The 21,067-nt window shown below is 44.0% G+C and overlaps 1 protein-coding gene across 3 annotated transcripts in view; it reads left to right on the top strand.

Annotated features, from left to right (window-relative positions):
* SGCD (sarcoglycan delta) overlaps positions 1–21,067 on the top strand; it is a 306,084-nt gene that overhangs the window by 155,454 nt on the left and 129,563 nt on the right. Inside the window, exon 1 of one of the 3 annotated variants that reach the window (XM_058034849.1) lies at positions 20,414–20,494. The exons of the other annotated variants lie outside the window; for them this stretch is intronic. The gene's annotated coding sequence lies outside the window, so the exon portion shown is untranslated. Of the gene's footprint in view, positions 1–20,413; positions 20,495–21,067 lie in introns of those variants that run through there. 3 annotated transcript variants of the gene reach the window in all.

Below are 21,067 nucleotides of genomic sequence, written 5' to 3'. Positions count from 1 at the left end.
ATTTCATCTAATGTTCTTTGACCTTCCCTGACTTTCTTTGACATTGATGAGATTGACTGGAGGATTTAGGTGGGAGCACAGGCACCCAAAATTCCTCTCCAGGGAGCAGAGAAGGTGATTTAACCCTTGTGAGCTCTGTGGAGAGCTGCCCTGGCATCACTCCTGGCACCAGTGGGATGTTAGGTCTGATCCCTGTGTCAGCACTGCCTAAAATTTGCAGGGAGAGGAGAGAAAAGCCCCAAAGTCCAATCAGCAAAGCTCCCAGACTTGTTTCTAGCAGTGCTCCAAGCTGTCTGCAGCATCCTCCTCGTCTGGAGAAGGTCCCAGCCCATGCAGGGTCCCCTGGCACTGCAGGTGATCTGGCCAGTCAGCAGTGCAGCCATCATCACCCCAGGGCTTTGCCACAGGCTCTGACAGGGCTGCTCACCCCTGTGGGGTTCCTGAGTCCTTCAGTGAAGAGAGAATGGGATGGGAGGAGAGAATTCTCTCCCTCTGTGCTCTGGAGTGCCGACATTCCTTGCCTGTGAGCTGGGATCTGGCTCTGAGCCCCTGTGGGTGCCTCAGGTCTCGTTCATGCACAGTCCCTGGGCTACCTCCAACACCTCTGGAGAAGCTCTTTTCCATCCAGGAGTCTCAGGCTGTGCTCTGGTGGGTTTTGGTGGCACTGAGTTTGGCAGGGAGAAGCATCTCCAGCCCTGCTCTGCTGCCTGGCAAGCCTACCCAGCTTGTTTCAGTGTTTGCAGTGTTGTGAAACAACTTGTGCAGGCATCTGTGCAAGTGTTATGTGTATAGCAGCTGATGTGGTTTCCAAATGAGTATAAAAATTCCTAAGAACAGAAATGCTTATCATAAGACAAGAAATAATTTGGGTAGGTGATAGTTTATAGTGATACCTCCTTGATGGAGTGGTCTGCAGCCTTTCCTGGGGCATGGGCATGTGATACTGAAGGAACAAGCCTCACATTTAGGATCAGGCTTTGCTTTTCTTTAATGTTTTGGTGGAAACTTCTTGATTTCCCCTGGCTACTGGTAGCACTAAGAGCTCTTACAGGCAAAGTACAGGTCCTTAATAGCTGTATTTCCTAAAACTTTGCTGTGCAAATTCAATAAATAATTCATGAAGTGACTAAGGCTGACAGAACTTTCTCCTGTGCTTGCAGTGGTTCAGACATCACTTTTATCTTTTCTAAGTCCTAATGTATAGCTGGTGAGTGACTTCACTACTTCACAGGGAGCCAAACTGCTGGGAATTCAGGGCTTGGATGTTTAAGCAAAAATGATAACCAACATAATCAGGCTGTGATTGAGGCAGGGAGGTGCAGTGATGGGGGAGATGCAGAATCACATCTGTGTGTGGCCAGGGAGGAGCACTGCAGCTGGAATCAGGCTGTGAGCAGTGGCCCATCCACTGAGGTGTCCCTCTGGCAGGTGGGGTGGAGGCAGCAGGGATTTCCAGCTGCTCATTCCCCCTGTGGAGATGAATCAGTTCCACTGTCACAGTAGAGCAGCCAGGAGAAGTGTGCAGAGAAGTTGGATGGAGGGAAAGTTGTCCATTAAAACTCTGCATTCCATAAGGAAATGGGGAATTTAACAACACTGCTTGAACCTGCCAGGTACATTTATTTATTTCTGTCCACACTGAAGTGTTTCTAATAATGAAAAAGTGAATATTGTACTGAAGTTGTGTTTCAGAAAAGCAGGTAAGTCCTAGAGGATGGGTCTCTCACAGGGCTTGTTAGTATTTGCTGTTCCCCTGAAAACCTCAAAGGAGGCATATGCCAAGCTGAAAAGAGAGCAGAGCTTTTCAGTTCCCTTTCAAGTGCTGGCTGGAGGGGGAACCACAAGGACTTTCCCCTTATGTTGACTGCTGTAATGATGTGCTGTACTATTGAATTTCCAGGTCTAACTGATGTGGATCAATTATTTGAGTTTGATGGGCCACCTGCTTGGGAAACTTCTGTAGTGTTTATAAAAGAGCTGGCAGTGCTCTCCTGGCAGGAGATACTTTTATATTCTCTCCTGTGGAAGTGCTGTCCAGGTTGAATTGTAAAATGAAGCAATGCCATGCTGGCATTGGGATGTTACTTGGGTTTTCAAGCTCCACAGTAGGACTTCCTCAGTGTGTAGTGCAGGACAGATAATTAGCCTAAAGTACGAGCCAAAACTTGAGACCAATTAAATGATGCACATAAAAGCTGCTTTGTGTGAGAAACACTCGAGTCTGTGTGGGCACAGGGGGAGTGCATTGCAGGGTGGCACCCAGAGATTGTGGGTGGTGCTGGCAGCTGTGACAATTGTGGTTTGGGAATAACCCAGGCAGCTTTTATCAACACACTTCCCATGGAAATTACCATTCCTGCTGCTCAGCAGCAAAACAACCACTCCTGCTCCTGCTGCTCCTGTCCAGGTGTGTGCCTGACATGTGCAGAAAGGGGATGTGCACCACAATCCTTTTCTTAACAATGTGAGGATTTTGGGTCTGGTCAGTTATACCTGTGTAGGCAGTGAAATGAGCACTGTGGAATTGTTCTTACACAGGTTTGATTTTTTTAATTCTGTGTTTTTTTGGTTTGTTGTTTTTTAAAATCTGTGTTTAATAGCTGGGGCAGAATTTCTTACAGCTGCCCAACATGTGAGGCAGTTTCTCCCAGCACTGAAATTCTTCAGCAGTTTTCTTGCTATGACAAGAATTTGATAGTCACTCTTTCCCCACTGAGTATTTCTGACCACAGCATACGAATATTTGAAATATTTTATTTAGAAACATCTGGCTGCTTTAACCAAAAGAGAGATTTCTTTAGGAGTAGGTTAATGAATTTAAAAAAAGGCTATTAGTTGTTATGGTTTTAGTTTATTTTTTGGCTAAGAAAATAGTCTTAAAGTATACAGTTATCTTTTCTGAGCGTGCCTGCTTTGTTCTTCCTGTTCTTTGAACAATCTATGGTGTTAAATACTGAGTTTTGATTCACCTTATGACTGAAGGACTCCCTTTTCAGAATATCTTTCTGCACAAGGTGCAGTTACAGGTGTGTGAAAACCGTTGAATTTTTAAGTTTTCTCATTGAGATCTTTGTGCTCTTGAATTTCCAGCATGTGTAGACCAGACTCCTTTAAAATGCAGAAATGAAAATATTTCAAATTTAGATTTTTTTTTTTTCTAGTTTGTTCAACTTGAAAGAAACTGAAGAAGGGTATATAATGTATATATTGCTGGCTATTTGTAATTTTCCTGGAGGAGTAAAAGAATGTGAGCAGATTCCATTTTGGCTGTTAAATCAGTGGAGCCCTGAAACCACGTTTAGTGTTCCTGACATTTCATCAGAGCGCTGATTTGGCAGCTCCTGACATTTGGATCAGTGACTGAACTTGTTTCCCTGTTGATAGCAAGTCATCTGCAGTTAGAGCCAAACATGGCTCCTAGACCTGACAGATCTTCCTTTGCCTTGAAAATAAATCCTAACATTGCAAGGTCATTTGAGAGCTCTCACTGGAAAAAAGCTCCTGCTCTTAACCCTTATCTGGGTCAGTCCTTCTTTACATTTCCATGGTCTTTACTGGAGGATCAGAAAGTGCTTTATAAATATTAGATAGCATTAGATAATCTTTCTGCTGAGTTTGATAAAGCAGCATTTCCTTCATTCCATGCTTTAGGCTCGGAGTAGTTAAGTGACTTGCCCAAAGGTAGAGCTGTGGATAAAATTTATGCTGATACCAGGTTGGCCTTTCTGTGTTGTGGTATTTTGTTCAAAGGGTACCTTAAGTGCCTCTACTGATTCAAGTGAAAATAGATATAATATGCTTTATAAACAAGTTCAGGAGCTGACAGGAGGGAAAGAGAATTATTGTTTAAACAGAGGAGAGCACATTATTATTTTGCAGAATAAAGCAAAAGGGGTAAGAACACCTGGCTGCTCCCCTTGCCTCCCCAACACTGGACTGAGTGCAGGCATGAGCAAGTCCTGGTTAGGTATGGACATTAAGGGATGCTATAAATCCTTTTTGCAGCACCAAGGGGTGTAGTCCTAATCCAGGCACACATCTCAGGCATTTGTGGAGAGCCTGAGGAGTGACATTTCATAGTTACACTACTAAACTCTTTTTTTATTTGTTTTTAGGGGTTTTTTTTGATACAGAGGCAGGAAAAGATCCTGTAAAATCTGGCTTTATTGATCATGTGATTCTGATCTCACATACCTATACAACAGTCATATTCTATGTACTCTGTTCTTCTGCCTTCACCTTAATCAGCCTCCTTATTGATGCTTGATTGGCAATTTAGTGATGTGGGATGGAATTCAGCTCAGCATGGGATTGTCAACCTGGAGTGAATGGCTGCTCTCATTGTGGATGTATTTTTTCTGGAATATATCACTTTTGCATCAGTGATTCTCCACATGACCTCCTTGCTTTTGATTTCCTATTTGCAATATCAGCTTTTTCAGACAAAATCAATGATGAGCGGTATAATTAATTTTTACATGTTTTAATTAAGTTTTCAGCTGCTCCAATGCTTTTCATTATCTTAGCATGATCTCTTGCTGCTACCAAACATTACAATGAAAAAAAAACCTGTTGATTAAATAAATTATTATTTAAAAAGTCCCCTGCAAGTTGTCAAAGTAATTAAAGCTCAGTGATGCAAAGTGAATATAATACCTACTGCACAAAGAAATGTCAGGTAGAGCAAGGTATTTAGAAGGTCTTAGGAAAGTAAAACCAGCTTGGGGCAGGTTCTGTCAACTCTGCAGTGGTTTGTGTGGCACCTTATCATCCTTCTGACATCTGGTGCCATTTGTGTTATCCCATCATGAGGCTGAAGGAGCCCTTGATGCCTCCAGGAGCTGAATTTGCGACTTGAGCAGAGATCACCATTTTTAATACGGGATGATACAGAAAGCTTGGAGTTCTTGACAACTTCTGAAACTCCACTTTGCAGAAAAAAAATACAATATTTAACCTGCTACTAGATGGGAAAGAAATTGATGGTACCTTGTCTCTCAGGGGTTTATTTTTAGAGGAATTCATCTTACTCTATTTCACTGGTAAATTAATCTGTTCATTGGGTTCTTGGGTAGAAGACAGACATTGCTTGGCTGTTGCCTGCTTAATTATACCCTGTAATTTTGATTGACAGTGGAATATGCATTGAAAAGCAGCTGGAAGTGTCTGTGAGCTGGTTTAGAAACTGGTGAGGAATCTCTGCCTCCTGCAGAAGCTGCTTGCTGTGCTAACCTGGCCAAGGGAGAGGCTGGTGGATGGCTGGGGCAAAAGCAAGCAGCCACCACTCTGTTCTGAGCAGTCAGAAATTAAATGTTTAAAGTGTGCCACAGCTATTTCAGCAAACACTGGGCTCCCTCTCAGAACCTGAGGGTTGAGCATGAAGAGCTTGTGTTTCTGTGTAAGGCATTAATTGGGATTTCTCTCTGCTGGAGTGCCTGGGAGGATGCTTTTGCTGGGTTAAATTGAGCTTCTTAGAGTGTGTTTGGCTTTTATGTATGGCTTCTAGAACTGATTCTCAGTAGTTCAGTAAATTGTGTGAGACTCCAAGTCATGAAGGTAAAGGTATTTTCAGGGACTTTGAGGGGGGTAAAATGTGAGAATGGGGGGAAATGGAATTAATTTAATTGAAAGCTGTGAGCTATAAAAGAAAAATACTAAACATTAATTGTTGGTGTGTGAAGTTTGAAGCTATTAAAATGGCTGGGAGACAGTTTGTGCAGGGCTGAGCTGGTGCAGATATGTGGGGTTTGCCTGGTCTTCATCCCCCATTTCTCTGTCCACGATGTTCTGCTGCTGCTGCATCGCTCTTCCTCCTCTTGGTCACACCAGTGTTGTGGGGGAGAAGGAGGATGAGGACACTGTCAGAACAGTTATCATTTTTGCTAGCAGCCTCCATTTCCTTATTCTGGGAGTTTCATCCCAGGACAGCCTCCCCAGGGGTGAAAGGAGGGCATTTTGGCATTTTTGCATTATTCCCTGTTTGCCAAGGAGCTGTGAGTCAGTGACTGGTGAGAGAACAGCAGATGGAAATGAAAGGCTGGGGACAGCACTAGTGTGTCACTATAGGACACGAAAGAACACAAGCTCACACTGCTGTTCTCAAGGTGAAGGAAAAAGGGAAGTTTATTTTCTGACTCCATTTATAGTTTTCTAAAAGTGACAGTGGATTGGAGGGTGACAGTGACACCTCTCCAATGACATTGTTCAAACTAACAGTTTATCAACACTCTCTTCCTCCATAAAGGGATGCAAAACAATGAGTTATTTACAGAAAGTGTGTGAGAAAGTTTTCTACAAGAATGTCAACATCAGAAGGTTTAGAAAATTTTACAAAACCAGGGTGACACTAGTGCATGTCCCCAGCTGAGCAGACTTGCCCAGGCCAAGGTCCTACAGGCAGTGATCCCTTCTTTGGTCAGCATTATCCCAAGGTTTGTTGCCAAAAGGGAACTGGAGAGGGAGTGCGTGTCCATTTGTTGGGATGCTGCCATCAGGTCTGGTGACAGCAGCAGGGAAAGGAGAATGTGGGCCATGGGGACAGCCCTGGGACAGTTCCATGAGGTGCTCTTTGCAGCCAGATCACAGCTCCAGCTCTGAAAGCAGCTCTCCTTTTCACAACTTTTAAATGGGCATGAAGTGCCATACAAAATAAGCAGGATTCTCCATTCAAAACAAGGAGTGTGGCTTACCAAGTGATTTAAAGAACTGTTCTTTCAGAAATGTCTGTGCAACATGACTTGACTGATTTACCTTATAATGGCTCAAAGCCAGGAACATAATGAAATTGTGAGCAGAAGAAATTACTCTAGTGCTTTTTCCCTTTTGCTATCTGCTGATTTATTGGAAATGCCTTTCATTCAAATAGCTGTCCCCTTAACCCACATGCTGCCAGGACCCTGGGAAAGAAAAGCAAAGCAAAACAGAGGCAGTGACTGCTCTGGAAGAGAGAAGAGCCAACAAGCTTAAGCATTGTTGCACTGTGTGTTTGCAGTTTTGGAGGCAGAGGGAAAAAAAAAAGTTTATGGTTTCAAGTGTAATTGTTACTCTGGGAAGATGGGAGCTTAAAAGCCCAATGGATAGCTAATAAAAATTTTGTGATGGCATGTCTCAGCTCTTCTGACATGGGCTGTTTAAATCCTGGACTTGCATTGCAATAGCACAGAGATATTCCTTCCTGATATTGATTCTCTGCTCAGGTTGGGGCTGCCTGTGCATCCTCCCTCTGTGGTTCAGGAATGTTTGGTCTGGATCTTCATGGCTGAATTTCCTGAATTTCCTCTTTGTGCACTGCCAGCTAACTCCAGTTTGCTGCAATTCCTCTCACCTTGAATAAACAGCAGCTCCTGGAACTGCTGACAAGGAAAACAGTCAGTCCTAGGGATTTTCTTAATCTGGACCAGGAGAAGGAAGTTTCATCCACAAGTAACCTTTGGCAGCAGAGTTTATGGGTCTGCCAGTGGTTTTATCTTCATCAGTGCTCCCTAGGGAAGCAGGTAACATTTTGAGCAAAAGTTTTGGGCAAATGCTGGTTGAAAGACATTTGGAGCAGTGGGACAGGACACACGTTGGTGTGGCCTTGTGGTGCCTCGTGGCTGTGATCTCACACAGAAAAAGGGCAGGAGGAGGAGAGGAACTGGGAGCTGGCAGGGAGGCTTGGCTGTGAAAATTCCTTCCAGCTATTCCTGTGAGAGACAGAAAATAAATTGCTGCTGTTGAACATTTTATTTGCACTCACAGAATATTCATCCAAGGAGCAAAGAAAGCACCAGAGGAGTGTGATGAGGGCTCCTTTTTTCTTAGCAAGCCAGTAGGAAATAATGCAAGAATCAGACACGGTGGAAGGTTTTTGACAACATGGAAATTCCTCTTTGTGCACTGCCAGCTGACTCCAGTTCAGTGCAATTCCTCTCACCTTGAATCAACAGCAGCTCCCAGAACTGCTGCAATTTCTTAATCAGTGGCTATTCAGCATGACTTCATAAGTGAAACTTGCCATTGTAGGCACAGACCAAGAGGAGCAACTAAAAAGCTTTTGTTTCTGCCCTTCTGGAAGAATAGAAAGAGACAAATACTGGCAGAATTTCTGGGCAGTGCCTCTGTTGGTGTCTGTAAATTCTTCTCTAAACTGGGGAGTTCTTTTAAGGAATTAAAAAAAGGGGTAAATTTAATGCAAAGAGATGTTGTTGCTCTGAATACATTTAAACAGAAAATTAGATTCTTTCCAATTGTCAGAATTTTCCTGAAGAGATATTAGGGACTGAAAGTCTAACAAATCTCATTAGTTTGGGTAAGTTTAGGTGGAAGTTTGGGGTAGGTAAGTTTAGGAAGAAATGAGGTTTTGTCTGAAAGAACAAACACATGTATAGGTGATGTTCCTTTTGAAATGGAAGTGTTCTTGAGCCTTTCAAAATGCTTCAGGTCCATGTTGGTTTTAGATGTGGCTTTATCTATCTCCCACTTTCTGCATCAGCAGATGGACACTGTGTCCATGCCGTGGCAGTGGCAGATTTTGCACCTGTATCTGTTTTTCAGTTTTGAGTCTGAACAGGCTGTTTATTTCTGGTGGATCTCCAAAAGGAACATTGATGGATACTGGTAAAACCCAGGCTTTGGGTTAAAAAAGAATATCCTCAGTGGAGGTGGAAAACTTTTTCCTAGGAAAGCAAATGTGTTGTTAAAGTTTGGCACGACTCCTTGGGGTGTTGTTTGGAGCTGGCTGTAAATCTGCCATTTGGGACTAGAAGAGAAGTAAAAACCCCTTTACAGTGATCAGGCAGCCCTTGGAAACTCCACATACAGGTAAAGATTGAGATTAAATTGTCAGTGTAACCACTTGTAAAGCTCTTTGAGTTTTACTCACTGATCAAGACAATCAGGACAGGCTGAAGAGGCCCTGAGACAATGTGGAATTTGACACAAAAGGGGATTTTTCATTGCATAAGAGAATATCAGCTTTCAGGAGAAAAATAACAGTTCAAAGTTGTGTAGCTGAATATTGTGCCTCAAAGTTGTGTTGGAAGGGGAATTTCAAAGATTATTCTGCAGCCTTGCCAATTAAAATAAGTGATAAATATTTGCATTCATGGATGCCCTGGAGTCCTTTCTCTAAGAGAGAAAGAAAAGGTAGAACAAGGTTTGGAATTCAGTACTTGCTAAGAAAATAAAGACCTGGGGCTGTGCACAAGTACTCACTTAATCCCTGTTGTAGTTGTTGTTTCTTTGACACTTCTCTCTGTTACTTCCACTGATGTCTGGTAGATGGCATTAGCGTATAACAAATTTCTGAACTTCTCTTCTTATTGGAGGGGGTTTATTTTTCATCCATTTTACAGATAATGCTGTCTCTTTCTGGCTAAGCAGTTTTAAAGCATTTTTTCCCCCTCAGTGTTTCAGTTATGATTTGACTAAATGCTTATATTATTCAACATGCTTTTTTTTCCTCCTCCTTGTGCCATATAATTATTATTTCTTCTAGAGGGCATCAATCACTGAGAAAGAAAAACTTGATATTTTCAGCTATGAATTTAGGAGCTCTGTTATATTGTGCACTGTTGATATGCAGAACCATATTTATTTCATATTCTCGGTTTAGAAAGGGAGGATGGTGATCTAAAGGGAGAAGGAAAATGTCTCACACAGAGAGAAAAAATGCAGATACTCAGAGTAGTAAATAGAGGTGCTTACTTATAGGGTTGAAGACATATTTGACTGCTTTGCAGAGGAAGAAGCTCCATAAATATCTTTTGTCTTTTTTAGTCCACATAAGCATTTTTAGCTAATTTTGTGTGTTCCAAGAAAATTAATAGACTTCCAGGACAAGGGGCCATTTTGCATAGGAAAAGAGTCAGTCCTGGGGATTTCCTTAATCTGGACCAGGAGAAGGAAGTTTCATCCACAAGTTTGACTGTGAATTTTCATTCTCATCCATCCATAACCTTTGGCAACAGGGCTTATGTGTCTGCCCGTGGATTTATCTTCATCAGTCCTCCCTGAGGAAGACATTTTTGTGCTGAGATGTACATATCTATCCTTGCTTTTAGAATCAAGAAGCCGGTAACATTTTGAGCAAAAGTTTTGGCTAAATGCTGGTTGAAAGACATTTGGAGCAATGGGACATTGCTTTTTTTCCCCCCCACATTCTCACCACCATAGAAATAAGACTTATTTCCTTCATAAATAACCAGAAGAGTTATTCATAAATAGCAGAAGGGAGAAGTGGAGTGCTGGGGAACAGTTTTGTGGGCACAGTAATGATTTTAAGCAGTCCTCAAGAGGTGTCTGTTTATGAAGATGATCCTTTGCAGATCAGATGTGCTTGATAGCAAAGAACTAAAAAATGATAGAGATATCTTTGAGGTTAATTTTCTATAAAGACTATAGAAATGCAAAACATGCTAAGCACCAGGTTTTATTCAATCTATCTAATTATGAGCAACTAATCAGCATAATTTTCCTGCATTTTCAACCACATTTCCTAGAGATTGAAGTATTTTAGGCAATTATGAAGAAATGCCAACACCTAATTGTGACAAATTTTATCTTTAAGGAATCCTTGGAGTTTTCTTTATATAGAAATGCAAATAATTGGGGACAGACAGGGCTAAGCACTCCCTGGGTGCTGGTGTAAGAGGCACTTTTGTGGTGCAGACTCACTGAACACAGGTGCAGAGCTGAACACAGGTAGCCAGTTTTTTTTTTCTCTTTTTAATGCCTCCTAAAACATGTTGGTTTTAGAGGTGTTTCAGGACCTGCAAGCATTCCTTGCTTCAAAGCACAAGGCCAGCTTCTGCATCCAGTGGATGAGGGAAGTGTGTGGGTGCATTTCTGTCCTTTTGCTTGCAATAACCTATAACTTCCAGCATTAAGGTGTCATTTAAGTGGACACCACCACTCTGGAAGGAAGATGGACCAGTTTCCCATGGGGATCACCATCTGACACGTGCTGTCCTGCTGCAGCACAGCCACAGGCTTTTGCAGATGGAGGTGTCCTTGCTGGGGTTTCTGTGCTGTGTTATTTCCCCTTTCTCCCATCCCATCTTTATGGTGGTCTTTGCTATTATTTGCAGGCAGGTTGTCTTACAGCTGTTATTGCACCTTTCCTCTGTCATCTCTCCCAATTACTGAAATAGTGCTGATTGTGGGCTGCTCTCCAGTACAGAAATAGCATGTTGTTGTCATGTGGAGCATTAAAATTCATGGACTGTAGCCTGTTCCTTGCACTTTCTGGACAGGCCTGTTAACCTTTGAGGATTTGCTGTTCAGATCTTGCTGTACAATAATAAAAACAGGGAAGTGAGAAGGAGCCCTGCTGGGAGAAGGTTTATGTGTTGGGATGATGAACCCATAAAACTCAGTGACTGTTCCAGACCGTGCTCCCAACACGTGTTCTGCTGCCCCAGCTGCTCCCATTCCAGCCCAAGAACCACCTGAGGGATTGAGGCTACAGGAGAGGCTCAGGCTGTGCTCCTGTGCTGCAGGCACATCAGTTTAACCTCCATGTGGCAGCCAGGATGGAGACTGTGCCACCATGCTAAGCTGCTCCCAGATTTGTGTGAGGATGATGATGATAAATAGCTGCAGGGTGAGAGGGGGAGGCTTTGCTCAGCAGCACTGGTGTGAACACAGCCCAGTGCTGCTCCTGCCAGATGCTCTGGAACTGAGAAACACTTGTTGCAGGATTCACATCTAACCCCACTGCTGCAATGCATTTTGTGTGACTTAAAGATCACACTTCTTAAATGCATGTGTTTGTTTTCACAGACAGCTGAGGGTAAATGCTCTGCATTGATTTCTCTTGTGCTGGTCTCCAGTAAGGTGAAGAGTTACAAAAACACCCAGCTATTGATTAGAACCGTTGAATCACAGAATATCCACAAGGATATCGAGGTCCAGCTCCTGTCCCTGCACAGGACAATCCCAGCAAATCCCACCCTCTGCTGGAGAGTGCTGCGCAAACACTCCTGCAGCTCTGGCAGCCTTGGGGCTGTGCTCATCCCTGGGCAGCCTGGGCAGTGCCAGCACCCTCTGGGGGAAGAACCTTGCCCTCATCTCCATCCTGAATCTCTCCTGGCACTGCTCCAGCCCTTCCCTGGGTGCTGTCACTGTCACACAGGGCAGGGATCAGAGCTGCACTCCCTGGTGAGGTCTGACCTCAGTCTCCTCCTCTCCAAGCTGACCAAACCTCAAATCAGCTGCTTCTCATAGGGCTTCACCTCTAGATCCTCATCTCTGCATTTGGAATTGGGATTTGTAGGAAAGAGATTTAGTTTTTCACTTTGCATGTTTCCTGCTTTTGTGGAGGGGGAGTTTACCAGCTTGAGCATGTCCCTGACCCACAGAAATGGAGAAGGCAGGACAGATCTGGAAAATGAGAATAAGACACAAGGGCACTTAAAAAAAAAAAAAAAAAAAAAAAAGGCAGCAGCAGCAAAAAAATTTAAATTAACAGTTAGCAACTTCATAAACTACCATTGTAAATATAGCTCTGAGTGAGGCATAACATGAAAACTCTTCTACTCTTTGAGAAGCATCCACATAAACTTTTGTTATAACCTGGGGAGAAATGTGGGCAGGTAAAATCCCTCACTTTTTTGGAACATCTCTCTTACCTCCCTGACAGCCACTTTGCCCAAAACCAAAGTCTGGATGAAAGGCAAAAAACACCTCTCTCCTTTTCTCTCCTTGCCCTCTCTCCCATTGTGATTCTTACTGGATAATACCAAGAAATCCAGGAAGGTATTTTTAGCCTGAGGGAATGGAGAATTTAGGGCAGAAATGATGTTGACATTAATCACAGCAGTGATGAAATTCCACTTCAAAATACACGAATGTGGCAAGGTTTTCCCTGTGTCCTACTCATGAAAAGAAGATCCTGTTGCTGCCAAACCACAGGATGTTTTGCTTATGCAGAGGAGTCACAAAATGGGCCTCTCATTTTTCTGCCATATGGAAATGAGTATTGCAAGAGGAACTTCATTGCATTCCTCTGCTTCTGCAGTGAATATTATCCCTGATGGTGGGGGCTGCTGGGTCACTGTGCTCACAAGGAATCCAATACCAGAGCTGTGAGGTTGTAGGACAAAGAGACAAAGCCAGAACCAAATTGTATTCTGGCTCTCTGGAGGAAGGGACAGGACATTTGATTATTTCTTCTGTACTCTGAAGGGAACAAACATTGTTACAGGCACTTCTGCAGGATTCTTAGGGTCACAGAGAGATTTGGGAGCAGCAGCAGCCCTCTGACACTGCAATGAGGGTTAAACCTCACCAACTGCTGAATCAGATAAACGTTTGGAAGAGGAGAGCAGAGCAAGTGCAAATGGTCTCAGCAACTCTCTTGAATGCTGCAACCTTTACTGTTGCGCTTGAACACACAGGAAATCCTCCTAGCACAAGGAATCCTCTCAGAAACTGAGAGGTAATAACTACAGAAATAAAGGGATTCCCTAATTAAATGCCTTTTTACCCTTTGTGATGGCCTGCCAATAACTGAAGCAGAGATACTGAGATGGAGGGGCCCTTGAGTGTATCCCTGTAGAGAAATCCAAGTCTGGAAGTTTTGCACAATGGCCTTTTCATGATCCCTGGAGTACACATCCTCACCAAGATGCCTCTGCCCTACTGAGTTCTCTGGCAAAGGTCAGGTGTAATTACTGACATACAAGCATGCATTTATTTCTCAAGCCATTGCATCTTTTTTCCTTCCTTGTGCCACAATCTCAGTGTAGCTTAATTTTCTAAGGAATTAGCTTTTTAAACCTTCCCCAGTGTTCTTTGTTGAAACTTAAAATATGTGAGTGTGTCTGTGTGTTTGTTTATATATCAGCACAATCATTCTTTAATGTGCTACAGCTCCAAGTGTCTGCATTCTGTCAGGAGCTGCTCTATGAACAGCACGTGCCTTAGCACCTCTTGCAGAATACAAGCAGAGGGAAAGAATTTGCAAAATTTAGCCAAAGATTGCTCACTATTTCGGTTGCCAGATCTGTTGTCTCCTTGCTGCTTGTCCCAGAGTGGGTGCTGTACATAAAGTTTTAGAATCACGGAATGGTTTGGGTTGGGAGGGACTTTTAGAGGTTATCTGAGCCAAGCCCCCTGCAATGGCAGGGACATCTTCAACTACATCAGATTGGCCAAAATCCTGTCCAGAATGGGTGGAGGGACCTCTCTGGGCAGCATGTTCTTGTACTTCACCACCCTCATTGTAAAAACTTCAGCTGTATCTAGTGTGATCTGGATAGTTTTAGCTTGATGCTGCCACAGGAGGAGGAGGAGGGCAAGAGTTCTCCTTTGGTCAGATATTATGGATGAAGGTCCCTGCTGCCCATCTCAGGAGTGTCACAGCATCATGCAGAAGTGTTGCTGTCCAGAATGACACCCCAGAGCTTGTTAAAACAGATGGCTCTGTCCTGGGCTGACAGGCCGCCTCATTAGTGTTCTGCAAGAGTCCTGCTAATTGCTTGGAGAAAATACAGAGCTGCTGCCCACGGAAATTGTTCTGTGGAGCCAAATTTGGGAGCATTGGGTGGTGCTAAACTTTGTGATATAATCGGATACCTAAGTGTAAGCACAAGCAGAGCTTCTTTCTTGACAGAGTAAAAATAGTCTGGGTTGGAAAGGGAAAGGCTGTGATGAGCACAGGCTGCTGAACAGCTCTGCCTGACCAGAAACTGCTCTGCATCAAATCTAAGAGCAGCACATCCATACTCAGAAACTCTCCACTGCAACAGACCTAGCAGAGAAACTGAAATGCTCCCCTAGAAGATGATTATTGCAGGCTGAGGTGACTGTGTGTCGTGGTCAGGGCACACATCTAAGCAAAGCTCAGAGAGCAGCTCTGTGCCTTGAACCTAATTTCTGAAAGAACGGAGCCTGAGGCTGCTCAGATAAGAGTAATGAATTTGGATACTGTTAAGACTTTAATAGTAGAACAATTATTGGCCTTGCCAACTGAATATTTGCTCTTATATCTGTATGGAATTAATCTTTGCAGTGGGTTTTTTTTTTCCCCCTTGCATTTCTTATGCCAGAGGAGTAGAAGCCAGGGACATGGCACTTCTTTTTGCCTGGTGACACCCATCCTGCTCCCTTGTAGTGCTGCAAATGGAGAGACCCTATTGTTTGTAAATGAAGACCTTTCTGAATATTGATAAATAACCTCTGGATGGGAAGTATGACACATGCTGGCTGGAAGAACAGGGCTCTGTAATGGTAATATTGCCTTGAAATTACAGCCCACGTAGTTTGAGAATTATTCAGGATAATTACATTAATGTTGCCAGAGAAATGAAAAGGAACACTTTCCATTCTACCTATTAACAAGCTCTGCTGGCCTTAAATTATTTCTGAGAAGAGCCTGAAAATGGCTGAAATCATCAAAATAATTATGAAACAGCAGTTGGGGTAGAGGGGTGGGCTGGGTGAGGTCCCGGCTGTGGCTTTTTTTGGCTGACAGGTGAACACTGTGCAGCTTTTGTGGGGAAAGGAGCACGGCACAGAGCTTTAGGGTTGGGAACACTGCCAGCTGCAAATGGGCTCAGGGAGTCTGCAGGTTTGGACCCTGAGGAGAAAAGGGAGGAAAGAGCCTTGGGAGTGAGCTGCTCTCAGTGCAGGTGTTGCACATCAATGCGTGCACAGGGGAGCATGAGCCTGCTGCTGTTCTGGTGTGCTGGGTACCTCCATCCTCCTGCCCTCCCTCGCTGACAGCTCTCCTGAGCTGTGCAGGGGAAGGTGCCTTTGGTGATGACTTTTTGCCACTTTGATCCTTGTCTCGTAGCAGCAGCAGAGATGTGGATGTTTCTGAACTCCAGGCCCTGAGCAGCAGCTCTCTGAGCCTGGCCTCTCATGAAAGCTCAGTCCCTCTCTTGAGCTCCTCTTGTGTTTTTGGCCTTGTGCAAGCAGCACTGACTCCTGCCCTGACCTGCTGCTGCCCAGCCCACCTGTAACATTACTATGAAAACAGGACTTGTGTTTCCTTTGATTTGCTTATGTTGTTGCACTGTTTGCTAAGTCTGGGATGAATAGAAAGGGAAAATTTAGTACTCAGATCTAAATAACTCAGTGTCATGGGTATCAGGCTCTCCAGGGCCACCTCTGCTGATCCTGAGTTTCTCATCTGTATGAAATTTAGAGCATCCTTGGAACTCCTGTCTACAAGAGCAGCTCTGTCCCACTTTCTCTTTAGTCTCCAAGAATTAACAGATCTTGCATCTCATGACCAGTCCTATATTTATCCTTCTTTCTAAGAAATAGCCTTATTTATCTCCTGTGAAGAAACTGGAGCAGTGGGTGAGGGTGTAGGGGGATGCAGGCCCTGCAGGTCTGTTCCAGCTCACAGCCATGTTCAAACACACACACACACAACACACACATTTCATTTTCTCCCATTTCCTTTGCACTTGTCCAGCAAGTCCATCTCAGCCGTGTGTGATTGCTTGATGACCTGTGTGCCTTCAGCACTCCCAGCACTTAGAAAGGGTTTTGCTCACTGCCATCAAGTCAGAATCACTCCCTGCACACACAGGGAAGGATTTTCTCCCTTCATTGCAGCATTCCACCCCTACAGCAACCCCCTTGTCTCATGGCATTGCCCTCCATCCTCTCTGCATGCTCAGGGCTGGGTGAATCCATCAGCAATGCCCAGAGCTGCCTCTCCTCAGCTTGCTGCTCCTGACCCAAAATAGTTAACTTTCTAATCCATCAGCTGCCTTCATTCTGCATTTAAGGAGATGGAGCTGAAATGAGTCTTGGCTTTTCCCTTTGCACACCGGTACTCCAGAGAGCTCTTAAAAGGCTCCAAGGCTGAGGGTGATTTAAAATAATCATAATTTGGCAGATGATTTCTTTCAGTTGAGACATTAAAAATGTTTAAACATTTATATTTTTCCTATTGTGATACTTCGAGAGATTTAATGGATTTTAAAAGAAATAATTTGGAGGGAAAGCTCAAACCAAGGAATTGCTTAATTATTTCAGATAATAAAACTTCCATTTTGATGTCTTCTTCCACTCCAGGTGCACCCACACCTGCGTTTACATGCTGATTCTTTCTGCATATTTGGTTTGCCCTGAATTTTTTAGGAAGGTTTGGGGACTGCTTGAGAGAGTTCCTGGAAATCAGCACGTTATGAAAATCTCAAGTTTCATTTTTTATGCAAATAGATATTATTTGTTAAATGAAATTAATTATGAATATTGATAATTCAGCAGTAAATATTAGATAAATTCCAGCTGCTTCTAGAACATGCTGTCAAAAGTGAGGGCAGGTATTAATGGTAGAGAAGGAACTTTGCTTCCTGTCTTTTGTAGGTCTCTTCATAGTGTGGAAATTCATGGATCCAGGTGGGTTGGATCTCCTGCACAAAATGGAAGTCCCTATGTGTTGCAGTCTCCAGCTGCAAAGATACTGAAGCTTTGGGGGGAGTTAATTTGTTTTCATCTTCCCAAAGAGCTCTAGTAGGTTTTTTTTAATCCTCATAACCCTGCCAGTTCTGAGGAATAATAGCAGTTACACAGATAGTTATGTCGACATCAACTTAAGGTTTATGCTTGCAAGGTTCATATATTTTTGGTCGTGCTGGCACTAATACAAATGATAGCTCAATAACAGAAAAATAGAACAGTCCTGGAGCCACAGTTCTGATGCTTGAAGTGTCTTTAAACCCTGCACCCAAATGAGAAGGAGATAAAAACAACCCACTCAAAGTGGCTTAGCTTGAAGGAGCATTTTATGTGTTACTTGATGACAAAATAGTGAGGCATTAATGCAGTTTACAGTAAGACACCCCTGAAGTTATCAGTGAGGTTGGTGTGATGCCTGACAGATTTAATGTAAATATTTATAGACTTGGCCTACTAATTATGCCAGTGGAAAAAATGCAGTATTAATGCTGTCACCTCCCCGTGTCTCTACCTGCCAGCCTGCTGCTAGCTCGCATAAATATTCTGAAGATAGAAAGTACATCACATAAACAGAAGAGATCATTTAGATTTTTAATAAGGGATTAAGTTATCTCCAGCAGCAGTTTCCAGCCTGTGGGCCACGGATGTATGGGAGGCCTGGGGACTATCCCCAGGGAAAAATGACAAGTTAAGAGGGGGTTTTGCAAGGTGTGGAGGAATCTCTCCCTGTGAAATGATTACAGGGCTATGCACCACCTCTGTCAAATATTTAGGGGTCTGCACAGCGAGAAAAATTTGAAACCCACTGATTTACTGTATTTATGTTAAAGAACTGGGTAATCTCAAAGTGCTGTACTGCCACGTTTTAAATGATTGGACTAATGATCCTGCCAGAGCCAGGCTGCCATAAAAAGTCCTGGACCACAAAGCACTAAAGCATGTGCTTAACTCAAAACACACGGCGAGCCACTGAAGTTACTGCCTGCCCCATCCAGAGCTGGTTTGCTGAATAAAGACCACAGGGAAATTTGAGACAGAAGGCACGGGCTGCCATCATCTTGCAAACAGCTCTGCAGATGCCTGATTGTCTTGTACAACTGAAAATCTAATTATGTGAATCTGCAGTTCATATTTTTCTGTTTCAGCTTATTTATACCCAGAGACTTTGGTACAGGCGCCTTTGGTTTCAGCTGTTGCTGGTTGCCAACCCAGAGAGTATTGCCATGGCTGTGGTAGTTTGTGGAGGGGACTCTGAGCTGCACAGACAGTTCTTGTGATCTGTGATCCAGATTTCTGCTCTGGCACAAGCTGACTCCTCACAAGCTGTGCAAATAGATGTGAAATGCCACCACCAGTGGTTGTGTGTGTGCTCACTTTTTTGTTTGTAAGTCTTGCAAACTGAGGCAGGATGACTGTGTGGTTTCATCCTATCTTCTGCAGAACAGCATCCTAGTCTGGATCCATCCCCACTGATTTTCAGTCCAGGCTGCCCACATCTGTCCTGTGCATGAGGGCAGCGCTGCTGACCCCTGTGTGGCTCTGGCAGGAGTAAGGAAACAGCATTTTGGTACCAGGGCAGAGTGCAGGCAAGAGCCAGGCATGGTGTGGCCACAGCAGCTCTCACAGCAGCTTGGGTGGATGAACTGCAGGCTTTCCATCCCACGTGGGTTTTGTAAGATCTCACTGCTGATGGGTGAAAGGCAGATCTCACATTCCTGTGGGTGAATGAGTCCTTGCCATGGACTGAAGCCACAGCCCGTGGAAGGCAGCAGATTTCCTCTGCCTTCAGACAGTGCTGGATCAGAGCTCTCTTTACTTATAATCTCCACTGCCTTTATCCCTTGTAAACACTTCACCTGCCCACCACACCTCTGCTAACCACAGAACAGAATAACCCCAAAGAAGTGGAGTGCACGGTTTGAAAAGGAGCATTAGGAGGGAAAAATCTCTCTCTCTCTCTTTAAACTGTCTCTTTTCTATATTGTTACCTTGACAACTCTGCTGCTGTGTTTCATCTTTGGTGGGACTTAGCCGTGGTGGAATAAGGGGGACATCCATGTGTGCTTCCACATCTACTCCAGCTCTGCCTGCCAGGCACATGCCAGGCACGGGGCATCCCCAGCTTGCTGCCCTGACCCATGGTGCTGCCTGGAAATGATTACAGATTTTAAGAACTGGGACCCGTTCTGATTCAAGGTATAACATTATATCTTCTATTTCTTTTCCTTAAGCCAATGCCAGAGCGGTGTTAATGCTCTTTAAAAAGAGATGCAAGGTGCTTAAAATATTTTGGGTTATAAAGGTTAGGACAGCTGGAAAGCAGAGAGGGATGAAAGTACTCAAAAATAGTTGTATTATTTTTAGTATAAGCAGATACAGGAGTATGTGTCAAGATTAGGATACAGTTCTGATGTGCTGAACTGAGTCTAGAGATGCTAAAAATATGCTTTCTTTTCTCATAGTTTTAGAAGAGACAGAGGCAAAGGTAAGGGGAGAGTAGTGGTGAACTGAAATTTTATCCCCTGTGCTTCCTTGCTAGCTGGGATTTGGCAAAGCTGGCTGTTCACCTGAGTGCCCATGGCACCAGCAAAGCACAGGAGGCAGGGTGAGGTGTTATCAGTGGGAATGGGATCCCTCCCACCCCATTTTTCCTTCTCCCAAAGAAAATCTCCACCAACATAATCCCTTTATTGCTTTTAACTGAGATGGCAGCGCAGGCAGGGCAGGCAGGCTCTGGGGCTGGGTGCAGACGGGGGTGTCTGTGTCTGAATGTGTGCAGGGAGAAGGGGGCTTTTAATGCAAAACACATGTGTTTTCAATTGCTCGCTGGAGCCAGCCCAGTAGCTGTAACTTGGCCTGACAAAGCCCTATTGAAGTACAGACAGTGTGGTTTCAAAGCAGTTAGAAAAAGAACGGGAATGCTGTTCAGGAAATTCTTCAGGCATGGGCAGGGACTTGGCTGCAGTTCTGCTGTTGGAAAATCTGACAGGGGCAGCTCATGAGCACAGGCCAGGCCTCGTGCTGCTCTGAAGGCTGAGCTGCATCTTCCCCAGGCTCCTGCACCCTCCGGGCGTTCATCCATCCCAAGGGAGAGGTAAGAGCTGCCCTGCTCCGTCCCAGCGCCGCATGGATTCGCCTCCTTTTGTGCCTCTACAAAGGGGCTCCTTGCTTTCACACTGCTGCTTAGAGCAGAAAAAAGAGTCAAGAATGGGGAGTTGTGGCATATTTGCGAAGGGTTGGGAGCAGTCTGAGGCTGGGTGGTGGTTTCTGGCTAAATTTGTGCCGATAGTAAAGCTGCAGGCAAAGCGACGCCCGCGCCGCGTCTCTGCCTGAGGGAATGCTGCACCCAAATATTCCCCAACTTTTTCATTTTGGGGAGTAAGTGTGTGTATAACCTGGAGCTGCTGAAAGGTTGGCTCTGGACCATGTGCCAGTCAGATATTTGGATGAAAAATGCGACTCAGTTACAGTAAATACGTTTATAAGTGCATTGTATTGTAGTTGTTTAATGAGTTGAAAGCATGTTTGTCTGGGGGTTGTTTGCCAATTCCTGGTACAGCGAGCTTATGAAGAGAGGCAGCAACTCAGTAATAATCACTGCCTTGTGATTTGTCTGCATTTTTTTTTTTTCCTGTATCTTAAAAAGCACGAGCAAACTGCAACAGAC

Source organism: Melospiza georgiana, chromosome 15, assembly GCF_028018845.1.
Source record: "Melospiza georgiana isolate bMelGeo1 chromosome 15, bMelGeo1.pri, whole genome shotgun sequence".
NCBI lineage: Eukaryota > Metazoa > Chordata > Aves > Passeriformes > Passerellidae > Melospiza > Melospiza georgiana.
Note: the sequence above shows the minus strand (reverse complement) of the source record. Positions and strands in the feature narration are given on the sequence as shown.